Source organism: Crinia signifera, chromosome 3 (genome assembly GCF_055691185.1).
Source record: "Crinia signifera chromosome 3, ASM5569118v1, whole genome shotgun sequence".
Lineage (NCBI taxonomy): Eukaryota > Metazoa > Chordata > Amphibia > Anura > Myobatrachidae > Crinia > Crinia signifera.
The window spans coordinates 276,661,234-276,682,373 of NC_139219.1; the positions used below are offsets into that span (position 1 = coordinate 276,661,234).

General features: G+C 43.1%; 1 non-coding gene across 1 annotated transcript; it reads left to right on the forward strand.

The window, feature by feature from the left end:
* Positions 1-10,782: 10,782 nt before the first annotated feature.
* TRNAS-AGA (transfer RNA serine (anticodon AGA)) lies at positions 10,783-10,864 on the forward strand. The gene has a single exon. It is a non-coding gene; the product is annotated as a tRNA-Ser (tRNA).
* The last annotated feature ends 10,276 nt before the right edge of the window (positions 10,865-21,140 follow it).

The following is a 21,140-nucleotide window of genomic DNA, read 5'->3' on the forward strand; positions in this document are numbered from 1 at the left end:
ATACCTGCGTTGATTCATCTGACCCCTCCTCTATCCTTGTCTCCAACAGGTAAATTCAACTTTGTCACAGGCATACGTGCAGACTATCTCTCTCTGCTGTAACATCCACATGCTTTTGAACTCTATTGGGTACATTTGCAAGCAAGTGTCTTCACTGCAGAACATTGCATCCCTTGTGTGTGGGATTGTCTTATAGGTAAATTCAACTTTGTCACAGGCATACGTGCAGACTATCTCTCTCTGCTGTAACATCCACATGCTTTTGAACTCTATTGGGTACATTTGCAAGCAAGTGTCTTCACTGCAGAACATTGCATCCCTTGTGTGTGGGATTGTCTTATAGGTAAATTCAACTTTGTCACAGGCATACGTGCAGACTATCTCTCTCTGCTGTAACATCCACATGCTTTTGAACTCTATTGGGTACATTTGCAAGCAAGTGTCTTCACTGCAGAACATTGCATCCCTTGTGTGTGGGATTGTCTTATAGGTAAATTCAACTTTGTCACAGGCATACGTGCAGACTATCTCTCTCTGCTGTAACATCCACATGCTTTTGAACTCTATTGGGTACATTTGCAAGCAAGTGTCTTCACTGCAGAACATTGCATCCCTTGTGTGTGGGATTGTCTTATAGGTAAATTCAACTTTGTCACAGGCATACGTGCAGACTATCTCTCTCTGCTGTAACATCCACATGCTTTTGAACTCTATTGGGTACATTTGCAAGCAAGTGTCTTCACTGCAGAACATTGCATCCCTTGTGTGTGGGATTGTCTTATAGGTAAATTCAACTTTGTCACAGGCATACGTGCAGACTATCTCTCTCTGCTGTAACATCCACATGCTTTTGAACTCTATTGGGTACATTTGCAAGCAAGTGTCTTCACTGCATAACATTGCATCCCTTGTGTGTGGGATTGTCTTATAGGTAAATTCAACTTTGTCACAGGCATACGTGCAGACTATCTCTCTCTGCTGTAACATCCACATGCTTTTGAACTCTATTGGGTACATTTGCAAGCAAGTGTCTTCACTGCAGAACATTGCATCCCTTGTGTGTGGGATTGTCTTATAGGTAAATTCAACTTTGTCACAGGCATACGTGCAGACTATCTCTCTCTGCTGTAACATCCACATGCTTTTGAACTCTATTGGGTACATTTGCAAGCAAGTGTCTTCACTGCAGAACATTGCATCCCTTGTGTGTGGGATTGTCTTATAGGTAAATTCAACTTTGTCACAGGCATACGTGCAGACTATCTCTCTCTGCTGTAACATCCACATGCTTTTGAACTCTATTGGGTACATTTGCAAGCAAGTGTCTTCACTGCAGAACATTGCATCCCTTGTGTGTGGGATTGTCTTATAGGTAAATTCAACTTTGTCACAGGCATACGTGCAGACTATCTCTCTCTGCTGTAACATCCACATGCTTTTGAACTCTATTGGGTACATTTGCAAGCAAGTGTCTTCACTGCAGAACATTGCATCCCTTGTGTGTGGGATTGTCTTATAGGTAAATTCAACCAAATATCTGATCTGTGTAAATAACAACAGTACCTTGCCTGTGTGTAGTGAGGCATGTATTTTTTATTCTAAAAGAGATATAGTATCCTGGAATGCCAGAACTGTTTTTGTAAGCCACTTTTATTGCTCTGTATAGCAGGGGGTGGGGACTGAGGGTGTAGATTCTTCCAATTATTGGAAATTGGGAAGAAGGCATTGTTAGAGTATATTAGTTCTCATTGCATAAGGCTGTGGCCGGATAGGCTGTGGCCATAGTTTAGCTGTGGCCCTGTATTGAAGTGGACCGTTTTAAAGTGGGAAAACAGAGTCATAACTACAAGCGTTATACCTGCGTTGATTCATCTGACCCCTCCTCTATCCTTGTCTCCAACAGGTAAATTCAACTTTGTCACAGGCATACGTGCAGACTATCTCTCTCTGCTGTAACATCCACATGCTTTTGAACTCTATTGGGTACATTTGCAAGCAAGTGTCTTCACTGCAGAACATTGCATCCCTTGTGTGTGGGATTGTCTTATAGGTAAATTCAACTTTGTCACAGGCATACGTGCAGACTATCTCTCTCTGCTGTAACATCCACATGCTTTTGAACTCTATTGGGTACATTTGCAAGCAAGTGTCTTCACTGCAGAACATTGCATCCCTTGTGTGTGGGATTGTCTTATAGGTAAATTCAACTTTGTCACAGGCATACGTGCAGACTATCTCTCTCTGCTGTAACATCCACATGCTTTTGAACTCTATTGGGTACATTTGCAAGCAAGTGTCTTCACTGCAGAACATTGCATCCCTTGTGTGTGGGATTGTCTTATAGGTAAATTCAACTTTGTCACAGGCATACGTGCAGACTATCTCTCTCTGCTGTAACATCCACATGCTTTTGAACTCTATTGGGTACATTTGCAAGCAAGTGTCTTCACTGCAGAACATTGCATCCCTTGTGTGTGGGATTGTCTTATAGGTAAATTCAACTTTGTCACAGGCATACGTGCAGACTATCTCTCTCTGCTGTAACATCCACATGCTTTTGAACTCTATTGGGTACATTTGCAAGCAAGTGTCTTCACTGCAGAACATTGCATCCCTTGTGTGTGGGATTGTCTTATAGGTAAATTCAACTTTGTCACAGGCATACGTGCAGACTATCTCTCTCTGCTGTAACATCCACATGCTTTTGAACTCTATTGGGTACATTTGCAAGCAAGTGTCTTCACTGCAGAACATTGCATCCCTTGTGTGTGGGATTGTCTTATAGGTAAATTCAACTTTGTCACAGGCATACGTGCAGACTATCTCTCTCTGCTGTAACATCCACATGCTTTTGAACTCTATTGGGTACATTTGCAAGCAAGTGTCTTCACTGCATAACATTGCATCCCTTGTGTGTGGGATTGTCTTATAGGTAAATTCAACTTTGTCACAGGCATACGTGCAGACTATCTCTCTCTGCTGTAACATCCACATGCTTTTGAACTCTATTGGGTACATTTGCAAGCAAGTGTCTTCACTGCAGAACATTGCATCCCTTGTGTGTGGGATTGTCTTATAGGTAAATTCAACTTTGTCACAGGCATACGTGCAGACTATCTCTCTCTGCTGTAACATCCACATACTTTTGAACTCTATTGGGTACATTTGCAAGCAAGTGTCTTCACTGCAGAACATTGCATCCCTTGTGTGTGGGATTGTCTTATAGGTAAATTCAACTTTGTCACAGGCATACGTGCAGACTATCTCTCTCTGCTGTAACATCCACATGCTTTTGAACTCTATTGGGTACATTTGCAAGCAAGTGTCTTCACTGCAGAACATTGCATCCCTTGTGTGTGGGATTGTCTTATAGGTAAATTCAACTTTGTCACAGGCATACGTGCAGACTATCTCTCTCTGCTGTAACATCCACATGCTTTTGAACTCTATTGGGTACATTTGCAAGCAAGTGTCTTCACTGCAGAACATTGCATCCCTTGTGTGTGGGATTGTCTTATAGGTAAATTCAACCAAATATCTGATCTGTGTAAATAACAACAGTACCTTGCCTGTGTGTAGTGAGGCATGTATTTTTTATTCTAAAAGAGATATAGTATCCTGGAATGCCAGAACTGTTTTTGTAAGCCACTTTTATTGCTCTGTATAGCAGGGGGTGGGGACTGAGGGTGTAGATTCTTCCAATTATTGGAAATTGGGAAGAAGGCATTGTTAGAGTATATTAGTTCTCATTGCATAAGGCTGTGGCCGGATAGGCTGTGGCCATAGTTTAGCTGTGGCCCTGTATTGAAGTGGACCGTTTTAAAGTGGGAAAACAGAGTCATAACTACAAGCGTTATACCTGCGTTGATTCATCTGACCCCTCCTCTATCCTTGTCTCCAACAGGTAAATTCAACTTTGTCACAGGCATACGTGCAGACTATCTCTCTCTGCTGTAACATCCACATGCTTTTGAACTCTATTGGGTACATTTGCAAGCAAGTGTCTTCACTGCAGAACATTGCATCCCTTGTGTGTGGGATTGTCTTATAGGTAAATTCAACTTTGTCACAGGCATACGTGCAGACTATCTCTCTCTGCTGTAACATCCACATGCTTTTGAACTCTATTGGGTACATTTGCAAGCAAGTGTCTTCACTGCAGAACATTGCATCCCTTGTGTGTGGGATTGTCTTATAGGTAAATTCAACTTTGTCACAGGCATACGTGCAGACTATCTCTCTCTGCTGTAACATCCACATGCTTTTGAACTCTATTGGGTACATTTGCAAGCAAGTGTCTTCACTGCAGAACATTGCATCCCTTGTGTGTGGGATTGTCTTATAGGTAAATTCAACTTTGTCACAGGCATACGTGCAGACTATCTCTCTCTGCTGTAACATCCACATGCTTTTGAACTCTATTGGGTACATTTGCAAGCAAGTGTCTTCACTGCAGAACATTGCATCCCTTGTGTGTGGGATTGTCTTATAGGTAAATTCAACTTTGTCACAGGCATACGTGCAGACTATCTCTCTCTGCTGTAACATCCACATGCTTTTGAACTCTATTGGGTACATTTGCAAGCAAGTGTCTTCACTGCAGAACATTGCATCCCTTGTGTGTGGGATTGTCTTATAGGTAAATTCAACTTTGTCACAGGCATACGTGCAGACTATCTCTCTCTGCTGTAACATCCACATGCTTTTGAACTCTATTGGGTACATTTGCAAGCAAGTGTCTTCACTGCAGAACATTGCATCCCTTGTGTGTGGGATTGTCTTATAGGTAAATTCAACTTTGTCACAGGCATACGTGCAGACTATCTCTCTCTGCTGTAACATCCACATGCTTTTGAACTCTATTGGGTACATTTGCAAGCAAGTGTCTTCACTGCAGAACATTGCATCCCTTGTGTGTGGGATTGTCTTATAGGTAAATTCAACTTTGTCACAGGCATACGTGCAGACTATCTCTCTCTGCTGTAACATCCACATGCTTTTGAACTCTATTGGGTACATTTGCAAGCAAGTGTCTTCACTGCAGAACATTGCATCCCTTGTGTGTGGGATTGTCTTATAGGTAAATTCAACTTTGTCACAGGCATACGTGCAGACTATCTCTCTCTGCTGTAACATCCACATGCTTTTGAACTCTATTGGGTACATTTGCAAGCAAGTGTCTTCACTGCAGAACATTGCATCCCTTGTGTGTGGGATTGTCTTATAGGTAAATTCAACTTTGTCACAGGCATACGTGCAGACTATCTCTCTCTGCTGTAACATCCACATGCTTTTGAACTCTATTGGGTACATTTGCAAGCAAGTGTCTTCACTGCATAACATTGCATCCCTTGTGTGTGGGATTGTCTTATAGGTAAATTCAACTTTGTCACAGGCATACGTGCAGACTATCTCTCTCTGCTGTAACATCCACATGCTTTTGAACTCTATTGGGTACATTTGCAAGCAAGTGTCTTCACTGCAGAACATTGCATCCCTTGTGTGTGGGATTGTCTTATAGGTAAATTCAACTTTGTCACAGGCATACGTGCAGACTATCTCTCTCTGCTGTAACATCCACATGCTTTTGAACTCTATTGGGTACATTTGCAAGCAAGTGTCTTCACTGCAGAACATTGCATCCCTTGTGTGTGGGATTGTCTTATAGGTAAATTCAACTTTGTCACAGGCATACGTGCAGACTATCTCTCTCTGCTGTAACATCCACATGCTTTTGAACTCTATTGGGTACATTTGCAAGCAAGTGTCTTCACTGCAGAACATTGCATCCCTTGTGTGTGGGATTGTCTTATAGGTAAATTCAACTTTGTCACAGGCATACGTGCAGACTATCTCTCTCTGCTGTAACATCCACATGCTTTTGAACTCTATTGGGTACATTTGCAAGCAAGTGTCTTCACTGCAGAACATTGCATCCCTTGTGTGTGGGATTGTCTTATAGGTAAATTCAACCAAATATCTGATCTGTGTAAATAACAACAGTACCTTGCCTGTGTGTAGTGAGGCATGTATTTTTTATTCTAAAAGAGATATAGTATCCTGGAATGCCAGAACTGTTTTTGTAAGCCACTTTTATTGCTCTGTATAGCAGGGGGTGGGGACTGAGGGTGTAGATTCTTCCAATTATTGGAAATTGGGAAGAAGGCATTGTTAGAGTATATTAGTTCTCATTGCATAAGGCTGTGGCCGGATAGGCTGTGGCCATAGTTTAGCTGTGGCCCTGTATTGAAGTGGACCGTTTTAAAGTGGGAAAACAGAGTCATAACTACAAGCGTTATACCTGCGTTGATTCATCTGACCCCTCCTCTATCCTTGTCTCCAACAGGTAAATTCAACTTTGTCACAGGCATACGTGCAGACTATCTCTCTCTGCTGTAACATCCACATGCTTTTGAACTCTATTGGGTACATTTGCAAGCAAGTGTCTTCACTGCAGAACATTGCATCCCTTGTGTGTGGGATTGTCTTATAGGTAAATTCAACCAAATATCTGATCTGTGTAAATAACAACAGTACCTTGCCTGTGTGTAGTGAGGCATGTATTTTTTATTCTAAAAGAGATATAGTATCCTGGAATGCCAGAACTGTTTTTGTAAGCCACTTTTATTGCTCTGTATAGCAGGGGGTGGGGACTGAGGGTGTAGATTCTTCCAATTATTGGAAATTGGGAAGAAGGCATTGTTAGAGTATATTAGTTCTCATTGCATAAGGCTGTGGCCGGATAGGCTGTGGCCATAGTTTAGCTGTGGCCCTGTATTGAAGTGGACCGTTTTAAAGTGGGAAAACAGAGTCATAACTACAAGCGTTATACCTGCGTTGATTCATCTGACCCCTCCTCTATCCTTGTCTCCAACAGGTAAATTCAACTTTGTCACAGGCATACGTGCAGACTATCTCTCTCTGCTGTAACATCCACATGCTTTTGAACTCTATTGGGTACATTTGCAAGCAAGTGTCTTCACTGCAGAACATTGCATCCCTTGTGTGTGGGATTGTCTTATAGGTAAATTCAACCAAATATCTGATCTGTGTAAATAACAACAGTACCTTGCCTGTGTGTAGTGAGGCATGTATTTTTTATTCTAAAAGAGATATAGTATCCTGGAATGCCAGAACTGTTTTTGTAAGCCACTTTTATTGCTCTGTATAGCAGGGGGTGGGGACTGAGGGTGTAGATTCTTCCAATTATTGGAAATTGGGAAGAAGGCATTGTTAGAGTATATTAGTTCTCATTGCATAAGGCTGTGGCCGGATAGGCTGTGGCCATAGTTTAGCTGTGGCCCTGTATTGAAGTGGACCGTTTTAAAGTGGGAAAACAGAGTCATAACTACAAGCGTTATACCTGCGTTACACCGAAGGAAAACTGAAGGCAAACTACCACAAATCAACAAAAACACACATGGACTGCATTGATACCTCAAGAGTATGTAATTCATCTCCAATATGCTTTCTTTATTTCTGTGTTATGCAAACTCTTGTATGATTTGAAAAGTTCTGATTTAATGAATTGTTTGTAATTGTTATTACTTGTTTGGTGAAGTTGTTCAGTGAAGCATAGTTTAGTGTTGCATTCTGCCTGATGTCTACTCAAACACAGTGCAAATTATCTCCTTTGACCATTTGGCCATTAGTGTTCAGGTGAAACCTGACCTGAACAGACTCACTATATTCTTAGAATTAGTGACCTGCAGCTTTTCTGAACAGTAAAAAAAAAATAAAAACAGACATTGAACAACATCATCAAACAGGTAATTTCAACTTTAGATTTCGATTTTGTACTGTATGAACATGGCTAGGAATAACAGATGCACAGGCAAAATGTTTAAAACTATGTGTGCAAATGCTAGAAGCCTAGGAGACAAAATTCCTGATCTAATAGCAATAATGACAAGGGATGACCTAGACATTGTGGCTATCACAGAGACATGGTGGAATGAGAACCATGGCTGGGACGTAGCTATACCAGGATACAATTTATTTAGGAAGGACAGAATGGGAAGAATCGGAGGAGGGGTAGCAATGTATGTAAAGAAAAACATAAATGCTACTTTAATACAAAATATTGAAGAAAAAACTGAGGCCCTTTGGGTGACCATAGAAATGGGGGAGAAGGACATTATTCGTACTGGGGTCATCTATAGGCCACCAGGCCAGGGGCAGGATTTGGACAGGAGCCTATTGCTTGATGTCACTAAAATGGCTTTAAAGGGAGAAGTCATAATCATGGGAGACTTTAATCTACCTGATGTGAATTGGGAGGAGTCTTTTGCAAGATCATCTACAAGTGGCAAATTTCTAAATTCCCTACAGGGAGCCTCTCTCAAGCAATTGGTGAGGGAGCCTACTCGCAAAGACTCAATATTAGATTTAATACTCACAAATGGTGACAGGATATCAGACATATATGTGGGTGAGAACCTGGGATCCAGTGATCATCAAGCAGTATGGTTTAGTATCAAGTCAGGGTCCAACTCCAGTCACACAAAAACTAAGGTGTTGGATTTTAGGAAGGCTGACTTTGCAAAAATGGGGAGATGTTTAAGCGACTCATTAGCGGATTGGACGAACTTGAAAGGAGTGCAGGAGAGGTGGAGAAAATTAAAAAGTGCAATACTAAAGGCAACGGACCTTTGTATCAAAAGGGTTAAGAAAAGTACCAGGAAAAGGAAGCCAGTGTGGTTTACAAAAGAGGTATCAACTAGTGTAAAAGCAAAAAAGATGGCCTTTAGGACATACAAGCAGACTCAAAATAATAATGACAAAGAAGTGTATCTTGCCAGACGCAAAGAGGCTAAGAAAGTGATCAGGCGTGCCAAGGCACAAGCTGAGGAGAAAATGGCTCAGTCGGTAGATAAAGGAAACAAAACTTTTTTTAAGTATATAAATGAAAGGAGAAAATCAAATGGAGGAATAATAAGACTGTGGACAGACACTGAGAATTTGGTGGAGGGAGACAAGGCAATTGCAGATCAGCTAAATAATTACTTTTGCTCTGTATTCACTATAGAAGGAGAAGGGAAGGGACCACAGTTAAGTTGCAAGGACATTTATAAAAATAAGGTAGATGGAGGTACATTTACTAGGGAGAAAGTCCTAACAGAACTTTCAAGACTGAAAGTGGATAAATCAATGGGGCCAGACGGAGTGCATCCAAGGATACTAAAAGAACTAAAAGATGTGTTGGTAGCGCCATTAACAGATTTATTCAACCAGTCACTAGATACAGGTGCAGTTCCAGAGGACTGGAGAAAAGCAAATGTAGTTCCACTGCACAAAAGCGGAAGCAAAGAAGAAGCAAGTAACTACAGACCAGTGAGCCTTACATCAGTAGTAGGGAAAATAATGGAAACACTATTAAAAGAAAGAATAGTGGAATATCTTAAATTAAACAACTTACAGGATCCAAAACAGCATGGTTTTACTGCAGGGAGATCATGCCAAACAAGTCTCATTGACTTTTTTGACTCCGTGACCAAAATACTAGATGAAGGGGGGGCTGTAGATGTGGCATATCTAGACTTTAGTAAGGCATTTGACACTGTCCCACATCGCAGGCTGCTAAATAAACTTGAAAGTGTGGGATTGGATTATAAAACAATTAAATGGATAAGAACCTGGTTGCAGGATAGGAAACAGACAGTTGTCGTAAATGGAGTGCATTCTATGGAGGGACATGTTACCAGTGGAGTACCCCAGGGATCTGTACTTGGACCAGTGCTCTTTAATATCTTTGTCAGTGACATTGCAAATGGTATTGAAGGGAAAGTATGCCTTTTTGCAGATGATACAAAGATATGCAACAGAGTAGACACACCAGGAGGGGTAAATCAAATGACTGATGATCTAAGTAAACTTGAGAATTGGTCAAGAGAATGGCAACTACAGTTTAATGCTAAAAAATGCAAAATTATGCACTTGGGACTCAAAAACCCAAAGGCTCAATATAGTATCAAGGGTACTATAATGGAAACTACTGAGGAGGAAAGAGATCTAGGAGTCACTATTTCAAGTGACTTAAAGGCAGGGAGGCAATGTAACAAAGCAATGAGGAAGGCTAGTCAGATGCTTGGTTGCATAGGGAGAGGAATCAGTAGCAGAAAAAAAGACGTAATAATGCCACTTTATAGGTCATTGGTACGACCTCATCTGGAATACTGTGTCCAGTTCTGGAGGCCATATCTTCAGAAGGATATAAATACATTGGAGAGTGTACAAAGAAGGGCAACTAAAATGGTTCATGGCCTACATCACAAAACTTACCTGGATAGACTAAAAGATCTTAACATGTATAGTTTGGAGCAGAGAAGGGAAAGGGGGGACATGATAGAAATCTTCAAATATATCAAGGGTTTTAACATAGTACAGGTGGGAAATTTTCTTCAAAGGAAAACAAGTAATAAAACACGAGGACATGCACTGAAACTGGAGGGAGGTAGGTTCAGGGGAAATGTTAGAAAGAATTACTTCACAGAAAGGGTAGTGGATAAGTGGAATAGCCTCCCATCAGAGGTGGTAGAGGCTAAGACAGTAGAACAATTTAAACATGCTTGGGATAGGCATATGAATATCCTTACAAAGAAATAAGGATTAAAAAGGGTTGAGTTTACCTGAAGGGTAAAAAAGGGGCAGACTAGATGGGCCAAATGGTTCTTATCTGCCGTCAAATTCTATGTTTCTATGTTTCTATGTTTCCTCTCTTCCTGACTGCAGGCATCTCAATCCATAGACAATCTATTGTGAAACTAGGACATGGTTTATTCAGTAGTCGTGGCCGAGTGGTTAAGGCGATGGACTAGAAATCCATTGGGGTCTCCCCGCGCAGGTTCAAATCCTGCCGACTACGAACGCCTTGAATTTTCTCTTTTCTACAAGTTTTTAAAAACTTGAAACCTGTAATGCCCATAGCGAGTTCAGGCCATTAGCGCATCAAATGTAAAGGAGAATGAAGTTTTGGGTGTGTTTGGGTCAATACAATACATCCTCAATTTCTCAGTGCAGGCAGATCAATCCATAGACAATCTATTGTGAAAATACAGCAAGGCTTAAGCAGTAGTCGTGGCCGAGTGGTTAAGGCGATGGACTAGAAATCCATGTTTGTTAGCGCATCAAAATCTTTGGGATGCCAGATTGTTTTCTCTTTTTCTTACACACATTCTCTTCCCCTCCTTAAGACTGACACCAGTCAATTTCAGCAGCCACACTGAATAGAAATTATTAATTAGAAATTACTTTTCAAAGCCAAATTTTAAACAAAGGTTGTCAAATGGTTATAAACAATAGAATATTCACATTATTCCTAGAACACTCATTTAGCTAAACATTTAAAGCTATATTGAAGAGCATATAATAACATATTTGAGAACCTACAGCATCCTTCGATAGCTCAGCTGGTAGAGCGGAGGACTGTAGAGGGAACAATGTTAAATGAGCTGAGAATAGAAAGTGTGGCGAGCGCAGCGAGCCCGAAGCGTGGCGAGGACGCGGATACCTGTGGAGCCCGCGAGGGGCCGCGGATACCTGTGAAGGTATCCGCGTGCACTCGCCACACTTCGGGCTCGGTGGTTCCCTGCGCTCGCCACACTTTCTATACTCAACTCTACGCCGACGTGGATAGTGGGGGTATGAAAAGGTCGGAGGAAACGTACCGCCGCCGCTCGCCACGCTTCGGGTTGACGTTGATCGTGGGGTGGCGTTAACAATTGGGGGGGGGGGCATTTCACACTTGAGGGTGGCTATTTGGCCTCTGTGGGCCATTTAACATTGTTCCTTATGTAAAATCGGGTCAATTGGGCCATTTAACATTGTTCCCTATGTGAAATCGCGGTAATCGCGTCGGTCTCATCGCATGCGATTTTTTGGTAGCATGCGATGCGACCGACGCAATTTTTTACCTTGCGATGCCCAAGATCAAAATCTTGGGTGCCGTTCTAGGTAAAGAGTACCGAAATTGCATATAGGATGAGCAACAAGATAGAGGAAAGCTAACTGAGGAATGTCCTCGTGTACTGATGGACCTTGTTGCAACATGTCTGGTCATAGTAGATGCCACCAAGAACCTAATAACATTTAGAGATGCTTGCGTGCCACAAACTGAATGGCCAGTCTGGAGCCACTAGGATATCAGTCTCCCATTTATCATCTATGTGCTTGAGTAGCCAAGGGTATATTGGGGTCAGGGGAAATAAATGTTAGATGAAAATACCAAGGAACAGCCATGCCATTCATTGTGAAAGCCAGTAGTTCCCTTGATCTTTCACAAAACTATGTAACCTTGAATTTTTTCCAAGAAGCCATGAGATCCACTTGTGCCTCACTAGAAGTAAATTTAGGAAGACCTCTGGATTAAGACTATTAATCTGGCAGAAAAGTGGTTCCACTGAGAATATCCACTTCCCAGTTTTCCATTCTTGGGTATGAACAGCATCTGAAAGTGTGTGACCAAAGGTCTATACCCAGGAAAGATTTGAGGGCTGCCTCCGCCTTTGCTATGGTGCTCTTGATTTACATCTACCACTGCCTTGGCATTGCGCAACTGAATCTGAATTGGACAAACAGGGCACCCAAGAGAGCCAGAAGGATGGTTTGGACCTTGAGCACATTGATTGGAAGAGACATCACTGATGTTGACCATAGAGCAGAAGATGTAATGTTACGTAGTCCCAAACTTGAAAATCTTTGACCGTTGTCACATTAACCCAATCCAGAGTGATTTAGGATTATCCCTGGGGAGATCATCATAAAGCAGCTACAGTAACAACAGAAAGAAACTGAGATGATGGCTATGCTCATACACGATAGAAAAAATACAAAAACATGAATACATGAATGAGGCTTTGCCAGATTCTTAAAGTCCTAAAGACCTAAGAAAGTCCCATTGCAAAGCACTCAGTGCTCCTGATTTACCATTTTCTTTCGGCGAATCGGGCTGTTTTCACTCTCTGCAGTGAATCTTTTCACTAAAATATCTGATTCACCATATGTTCACTGTTTGCCGAAAGCGAACAGTAAATGCCAGCCAGTTTTCCATTTCATGTTCGCTGTAATCGCTGGATTTCAATGCTAGGATGCAGAACTGCTTTCACCATGATTTTAGCCGTGATTCACCGTTTTTAAAAGGTGAACTGGAATGTGTTCTATTAAAATAAGTTTTTGGGGGGTTTTTTACACCCAAAAAAAAAAATTTAATTTTATTATGTAAAGGGGCATGCTATTTGGATTCATGTGCTTGCAGCATATGAATATATATTTAAATTACATTTTTTTTTTTATACCTGACGTCAGCAGGGGGCGGGGAGCCTCTCATTACATATGCAAGAGCAGGACCAGTGCAGCGCTCCTTCTACTCCCTGATAATGCAGGGACCCCCTGCCTGCTGGTGGGTGGCATGCTGCGGGGCCTGGCAGCACAGGGTCAGGTCGCGCTGGTGGGCAAGGGGTCCCTACGGTGTATCAGAGATTAGCCGCAGGGACTCCGCCGCTGATCTCACATACACCGTAGGGACACCCTGGCCACCAGCGCTACCCGACCCTGTGCTGCCAGACCCCGCCAGCCCTCCTTCTCCCCCCTGCTGCTGTGTGCAGCATCCGGGCGCAGGCAGGGAGGCTTCCATCTCCCTGCCATCTACTGCCAAGAGACCGGTACCGGAATCCCAACAACCGTTTACAAATGGAGACTGTATGGCTAGGTGCTTGGTTTTATGCACCTGTGGCAACAATTGAATTCAATAATTTACAGGTGTGGCCAAACACTTTTTTCCTTATAGTGTGTCCCCCCTCCCCAAAGAAACATTTTGCAGCCATGCTACATCTAACTGATGGTCATTATGTAGTTCAGATTGTGTCAGCCCACACAATGAATGGAAACACCTTGGTTGTTATCGTGCTCAGTGTTTTGAATTTTTAGTTCTTTGCAATTATTTACTATGAACATATTGAACAAGATTGCAGTTTACAGAGAAATAAAAGTAAGTAGTTTGAAGACCTGAAATGAGACATAGATCAAGTTTATTTACAAGGTTGCGTGTGCAAACCAGTAGGACAGAATAAATAAAAACACAACAGTCATGGCACAGAATGCCCCATAACAATGGGTTATACCTTAGTATGAGAAATGGGAATTGCTCCAGATGTATCAAATGGTGAAGACTTAACCTACTGGTACTGATCTACGAACACATGAGTCAGAGTGAATAGTCCTAACTGCCTCTTAATTTTGAAAGAAGGAACAATATGAGCAGCATAAAAGTTTACAATCTGTTCAATATAAAAATGATAGTGTTCAACCGTTAAGACTGTTTGTTTTACAGATACAGCCACAATAAAGGCAGTGTGTATTTTTGAAACCAAACTATTGTGGCACTATGTAAAACACATTTAAACCCAATGATGGGGTGGGAGGTTATACGTTTTGTTTAATCAGCTATTATCAACACTTGAGTCTTTGAAGTTGATTATATGCTGGTTGAAAATTAAAGTATCATGTAATCTACGTAAAACAGGCCAGAAACATACTGCTTAGCTATACTTGCTTTGGAGGTATGTGTGGGCAACAATGCAGCACTGCTATGTCTTGTATAAAGTCAGTGGGCCATATTCAATGCGGCTGGGGAGGGGGTTAAACAGCGAGGATCGCTGAAAACAAGCCATCCTCGCCATTTAACCCCCGTAATCGCCGCTCACCCAATTTAACAATCCGGCGGGGCTCGCTGCTAATGCAGGGAGCCCCCTGCATTTAGCCACGAGCCTCACTGTTTTGGCAGCCGCACATGCCGTTTCCACCTTACTGTAACAACCCAGTGAGGTGGAAACGGCGTGTGGCAGGTAGGGGGTCAGTTGAATACTGACCCGCATGCTGTGATGGCGAACAATCAGCACTGCTTGCCATCACAGCTTGCAAAAGAGCATTGAATACTGCCCAGTGTATTCCCTGTGTTCAGATCTTTTATGAACAGCTTGATCCATTGAAAAGTAGTCCAACTAGGTTATATATACACTATATATACATATACATACATACACACATATATAGTTGCTTGCTGGCACTCAGCTCCGTCCAAATAATTTCAGCCTGGTGCCCTCAGTAGAGATACAGCCAAGGCTGTATCAGGTATACACACACTTGGAAACTGCGGCACTCAGGACATCATACAGGAAAAAACTCAACACGTAGCCACAATGGGTTGGTTGACGTTTCAGCCTTTACTAGGCATTTTTTCAAAACAGCTTAGTGTGAGGTGAGTGTACAATGTTTACTTATGCAAGCTGTTTTGAAAAAGCCTAGTAAAAGGCTGAAACGTCAACCAACCCATTGTGGCTACGTGTTTTTTCCTGTATGATGTCCCGAGTGCCGCGGTCTCCAAGTGTGTGTGTGTGTGTGTGTATTCGGAGTCATACAAAAGGTACAAACAAAAACTTTAGTTTTTTTGTATGACTCAGAGTGCCGTTCTTGTCGCCTTCTGTGGAGGATTTGGATTGTATACATGCCTATTCAGGATATGGATATGGATATGGATATGTATGTATGTATGTATGTATGTATGTATGTATGTATGTATGTATGTATGTATGTATGTATGTATGTATGTATGTATGTATGTATGTATGTATGTATGTATGTATGTATGTATGTATGTATATATATATATATATATATATATATATATATATATATATATATATATATATATATATATATATATATATATATATATATATATATATATATATATATATATATATATATATATATATATATATCCTGGGTCGATCCGGCACTCGGCCACAGAGAGTTCATATACCTGAGTGCCTTTTCAGGGATATTATATCAGCAGATGTGGAGGTGTCCTAACGGGCTCCAACGAACGGCACTTCAAGGATTTTGAAAAAACGTGAATTTATTACAACGTTTCGGGGCGACTTGCACCCCGTCGTCATTGACCAACCGGTGGCTGTTCACTTTAAAAACCTGAAACACCCCTTGTCGACACTAAAATATCTGATCATTGATCATGTGCCACCCATGCCCAGAGGTGGCAATCGGCAAAAAGCCCTTCTTCGCCTAGAAGCAAGGTGGATCTTCCGCCTTAACACCGTAGTGCCTCATGGACTGAATGAAAGGATTACTTGGAACGCTCTGACATAGACATCATCCTAGTTGGACGTCTAAGCCATGATCAGATTAAGCACTCATTCTCTTGGTTCAATATCCCCTGGCCTACCCCTGTCCCCCTTTCAATCAGGCATTCACCGAGTCGCTACTCTGGAGACCAACGCGGCGCCCTGTCCCCTCAGGCTGCCCAGTATAATGAATTCGACCATTTTGCTCAGTGTTTCTCCTTCAGTAAAGATACATGATGCCTCTTTATTCTTGCATTTAATAATATTTGCATCGATTATCACTATACAGATGTGACTTTCAGTACTGTTTTGCATTTTCATTTTTTTCTTTTTGATAGCAGCAAGTGCAATCACTTTTTATGTCTTACATGTATGTCTGTATTTGTTTCTTTCACAGCACCTATTCTGTCCTGTACACTCATGGTCCGCAAACCCCCGGCAGCCAGACGCCAAGCCGGTCGCCTAGCAACAAGGAGAGATCCAGGACGCAGTATCTCGGATACACGTCACGGCCTCACTTCCGGTCTGGGACCCGGCGCGGCGCACGGAGGCGGAGGGATGGCGGCCTCGCTCTTACATGTATTATATAAGGTAATACCTTGCCACTTGTTTCTTTGATTGCTGTTCACCTGACGACGGGGTGCAAGTCGCCCCGAAACGTTGTAATAAATTCACGTTTTTTCAAAATCCTTGAAGTGCCGTTCGTTGGAGCCCGTTAGGACACCTCCACATCTGCTGATATAATATCCCTGAAAAGGCACTCAGGTATATGAACTCTCTGTGGCCGAGTGCCGGATCGACCCAGGATATATTATATAGCCACCACCCGTGACTGTATTGGATCAAGGCACCGCCGACCCCCTTCTGTCCAGCAAGGACTTACCCAGTGATTATACTCTGCTGCAGTGTATCCATCCACTATGGATAACCCTGAAGCCACTGCAGGCACCAGCGGCATCATTATTGCTCCAGTTGGAGAAGTACTCAGCTTTTCCGAGGACGAGGCAGCAGGCATTCTGTTTGCGGAGGATCCTAGTCCAAGCACCGATACTGAGGACATATACCACCAAATGCTCAAACTTCAAAAACGAGAGATTGATTATCTTCTACACGGCCAATCGTTGTCGGATTATTACAGACGCAAACACATTCCCCGTGGCTTCCGAGTCCGCAATGTCCCCACCATCGGTAGATCTAGTCCAGAATTCTGCAGGCGTTGGATAGCGGTCCTAAACAAATGCAGTCTGGACTTGATGCTGCTGGTGGTGGAGGAAGCGGGCAAGGAATTGAGGTCCACTAAGGAAAAGATCGAGACATTAAAAATTCAACATGCAGAAATACTGTCTTCCACGGAGTTCGATCAATTTGCAGTAAAACTCAAGACACAATGTGACATGTATCGACGTGAGCTGTCGCGCTTCAAAAAGACCAAACTGACCACTGTCCAGTCTGATTATGAATCCAACCAAGTGTACAGATGGCTCACCGGCACGGAGCCCCAGGGGCGCTCAGCAAGATTCCAAAATCAAAAATCTACCTGGCGCAAAAATGCAACTCCCCGATCTGCACAAGTGTCATCTCAATCTGACAGCGATTTTGCTCCTGCCGACTCAGATGAAGGTAAAATCAATAAGAAGCCCCCTTTAGGGGTTACCACCCGCCGCGGACGCGGCGGAAAAGAACCCGCCGCAGCAAGCAAAACGAAAGGCTCTTCAAAACGAGCAAACAACAAATAAAAGCAGTGTTCAACCTTTTAGACCGCAACCTCACAGCCACTGAGGAGGTTGTTTTAAGTAAAGGACTTTCGTTTGTGCCGTCCAACCGGCATGACTCTTTTGAGTGGCAACTGGACTTACACAGGATGAACCGCAAAATGAGACTGCGTGAGTTTTTCCAGCATAAAGAGGACACTACTACCACTGGCCCACTTTCCAAATTTCTCCAAAATAGGAGCAAATCAACCTTTGACCCCCCGAGCCATAATGCATCCATCATGACCTACACACGATTGTTGGACGGGTCGATGAAGAGATTTCAAGCTGCCTCCCAAGTCTTCCACTCTAATTTATCTGCAACTGAACACAGGGCATTGCGGGATCTCAGCGACGACAAAAGCATCACTATACGCCCCGCAGACAAAGGCGGGGCTATAGTGATACAAAACTTGAGTGATTACACCTCAGAGATCATGCGGCAACTGTCGGACACCAAGGTGTACCGCAGACTTACTGTGGATCCTACTACCCAATACCAAGTGGAGTTGAGGAATATCCTCCAGACTGCCCTCCAAGCCAACAAGATCGACAAGAGAACGGTCGATGCACTATCTACAGATTTCCCCATTATGCCTATACTGTACAGTGTGCCGAAGATTCATAAAAATGCTGCAGCTCCCCCGGGGCGTCCGATCATATCTGCCCGGGGTAGCCTTTATTCACCTGTTTCACAGTTACTTGATGCCATTATTCAGCCATACGTGGTAGTCCAGAGCTCACATCTGAAGGATACCACATGCTTTTTGAACAGGTTGAGACAAATTACAGATATCTCCCCCTCTACCATCATGTGTTCTATGGATGTTACATCCCTTTATACCTCTATACCTCACGACCAGGGCCTTCTGGCCATGAGTAGGTTCCTGGACACTTTGGATGATGAGTTTGGGTTTGATAAACAACTATTTCTACAATTACTAGAAATGGTTCTCAACCGCAATTATTTCCGTTTCAATGGCATCATCTACCTGCAACTAGAGGGCTGTGCCATGGGATCGGCCGTGGCTCCATCCTATGCCAACATTTTCATGGTAGAACAAGAAAAAAGATTTTTCGGCAGGCACCAGGACAGTGGTGAAATCAGGCTGCTAACCAGGTATATAGATGACCTGTTCGTCCTCTGGGATGGTCCTCCTGACCTGTTTATTGCAATGATGGACGACATCAATAGGGCACCCGGTCCAATAAAGTTTACCTTTACCTGGAGCCACGAGCACATTGATTTTCTCGACGTGTCAGTACATCTAAAAAACGGGAGCATCAGTACCAGCATCTTTTATAAAAACACAGATAGGAATACTCTCCTATTATCAAGCAGCCACCACCCTCCCCCTTTGAAACGTGGCCTTGCATACTCCCAGATGTTACGTGCGGCACGCATTTGCAGTGATGTGACTACACTTCCAGCACAGCTGGATATTATTGTGACGCGATTTCATGAACGCGGGTACAACCTGCAATTACTCTTGGCTTCGAAGGATAAAGTGTTATTGTTGGACAGAGAGGATCTCCTATCCAACTCCCCAACCAGGAAGGCTAAAGCCAAAACCTTCACTTGGACTACCACCTATGATACCAGCAGTACTGTGATACCCATAGCCAGTAAAGCGCTATGGCCGATAGTGGCCACTGACAAATCTCTGCCCTGTTTCACAGATGTTCGACCTATGGCCTGTTATCGTAGGGGCCGTAACCTAAGAGACTTGTTAGTGCATACTGACATAACGGGCTTTGACACCAGTTTAAGAACAAGATCCAGCCACAAACCCAATGGCTGCTACCGCTGCATTAAGTGTGCCACATGCGTCCACCTCATCCAGAGCACTACCTTCAAACATCCCCATACTGAAGAAATGTACAAAATAAGGCATGTGTTGACATGTAGCACCAGGTTCATAATATACGTCATTATATGCCCATGTGGCCTGTATTATGTCGGGATGTCAACCCGACAATTTAAAGAAAGGATGGCTCTCCATCGCTCAGCCATCAAAGGAGCATTGGAGAACAAACCCATTGACCAACCGGTGGCTGTTCACTTTAAAAACCTGAAACACCCCTTGTCGACACTAAAATATCTGATCATTGATCATGTGCCACCCATGCCCAGAGGTGGCAATCGGCAAAAAGCCCTTCTTCGCCTAGAAGCAAGGTGGATCTTCCGCCTTAACACCGTAGTGCCTCATGGACTGAATGAAAGGATTACTTGGAACGCTCTGACATAGACATCATCCTAGTTGGACGTCTAAGCCATGATCAGATTAAGCACTCATTCTCTTGGTTCAATATCCCCTGGCCTACCCCTGTCCCCCTTTCAATCAGGCATTCACCGAGTCGCTACTCTGGAGACCAACGCGGCGCCCTGTCCCCTTAGGCTGCCCAGTATAATGAATTCGACCATTTTGCTCAGTGTTTCTCCTTCAGTAAAGATACATGATGCCTCTTTATTCTTGCATTTAATAATATTTGCATCGATTATCACTATACAGATGTGACTTTCAGTACTGTTTTGCATTTTCATTTTTTTCTTTTTGATAGCAGCAAGTGCAATCACTTTTTATGTCTTACATGTATGTCTGTATTTGTTTCTTTCACAGCACCTATTCTGTCCTGTACACTCATGGTCCGCAAACCCCCGGCAGCCAGACGCCAAGCCGGTCGCCTAGCAACAAGGAGAGATCCAGGACGCAGTATCTCGGATACACGTCACGGCCTCACTTCCGGTCTGGGACCCGGCGCGGCGCACGGAGGCGGAGGGATGGCGGCCTCGCTCTTACATGTATTATATAAGGTAATACCTTGCCACTTGTTTCTTTGATTGCTGTTCACCTGACGACGGGGTGCAAGTCGCCCCGAAACGTTGTAATAAATTCACGTTTTTTCAAAATCCTTGAAGTGCCGTTCGTTGGAGCCCGTTAGGACACCTCCACATCTGCTGATATAATATCCCTGAAAAGGCACTCAGGTATATGAACTCTCTGTGGCCGAGTGCCGGATCGACCCAGGATATATTATATAGCCACCACCCGTGACTGTATTGGATCAAGGCACCGCCGACCCCCTTCTGTCCAGCAAGGACTTACCCAGTGATTATACTCTGCTGCAGTGTATCCATCCACTATGGATAACCCTGAAGCCACTGCAGGCACCAGCGGCATCATTATTGCTCCAGTTGGAGAAGTACTCAGCTTTTCCGAGGACGAGGCAGCAGGCATTCTGTTTGCGGAGG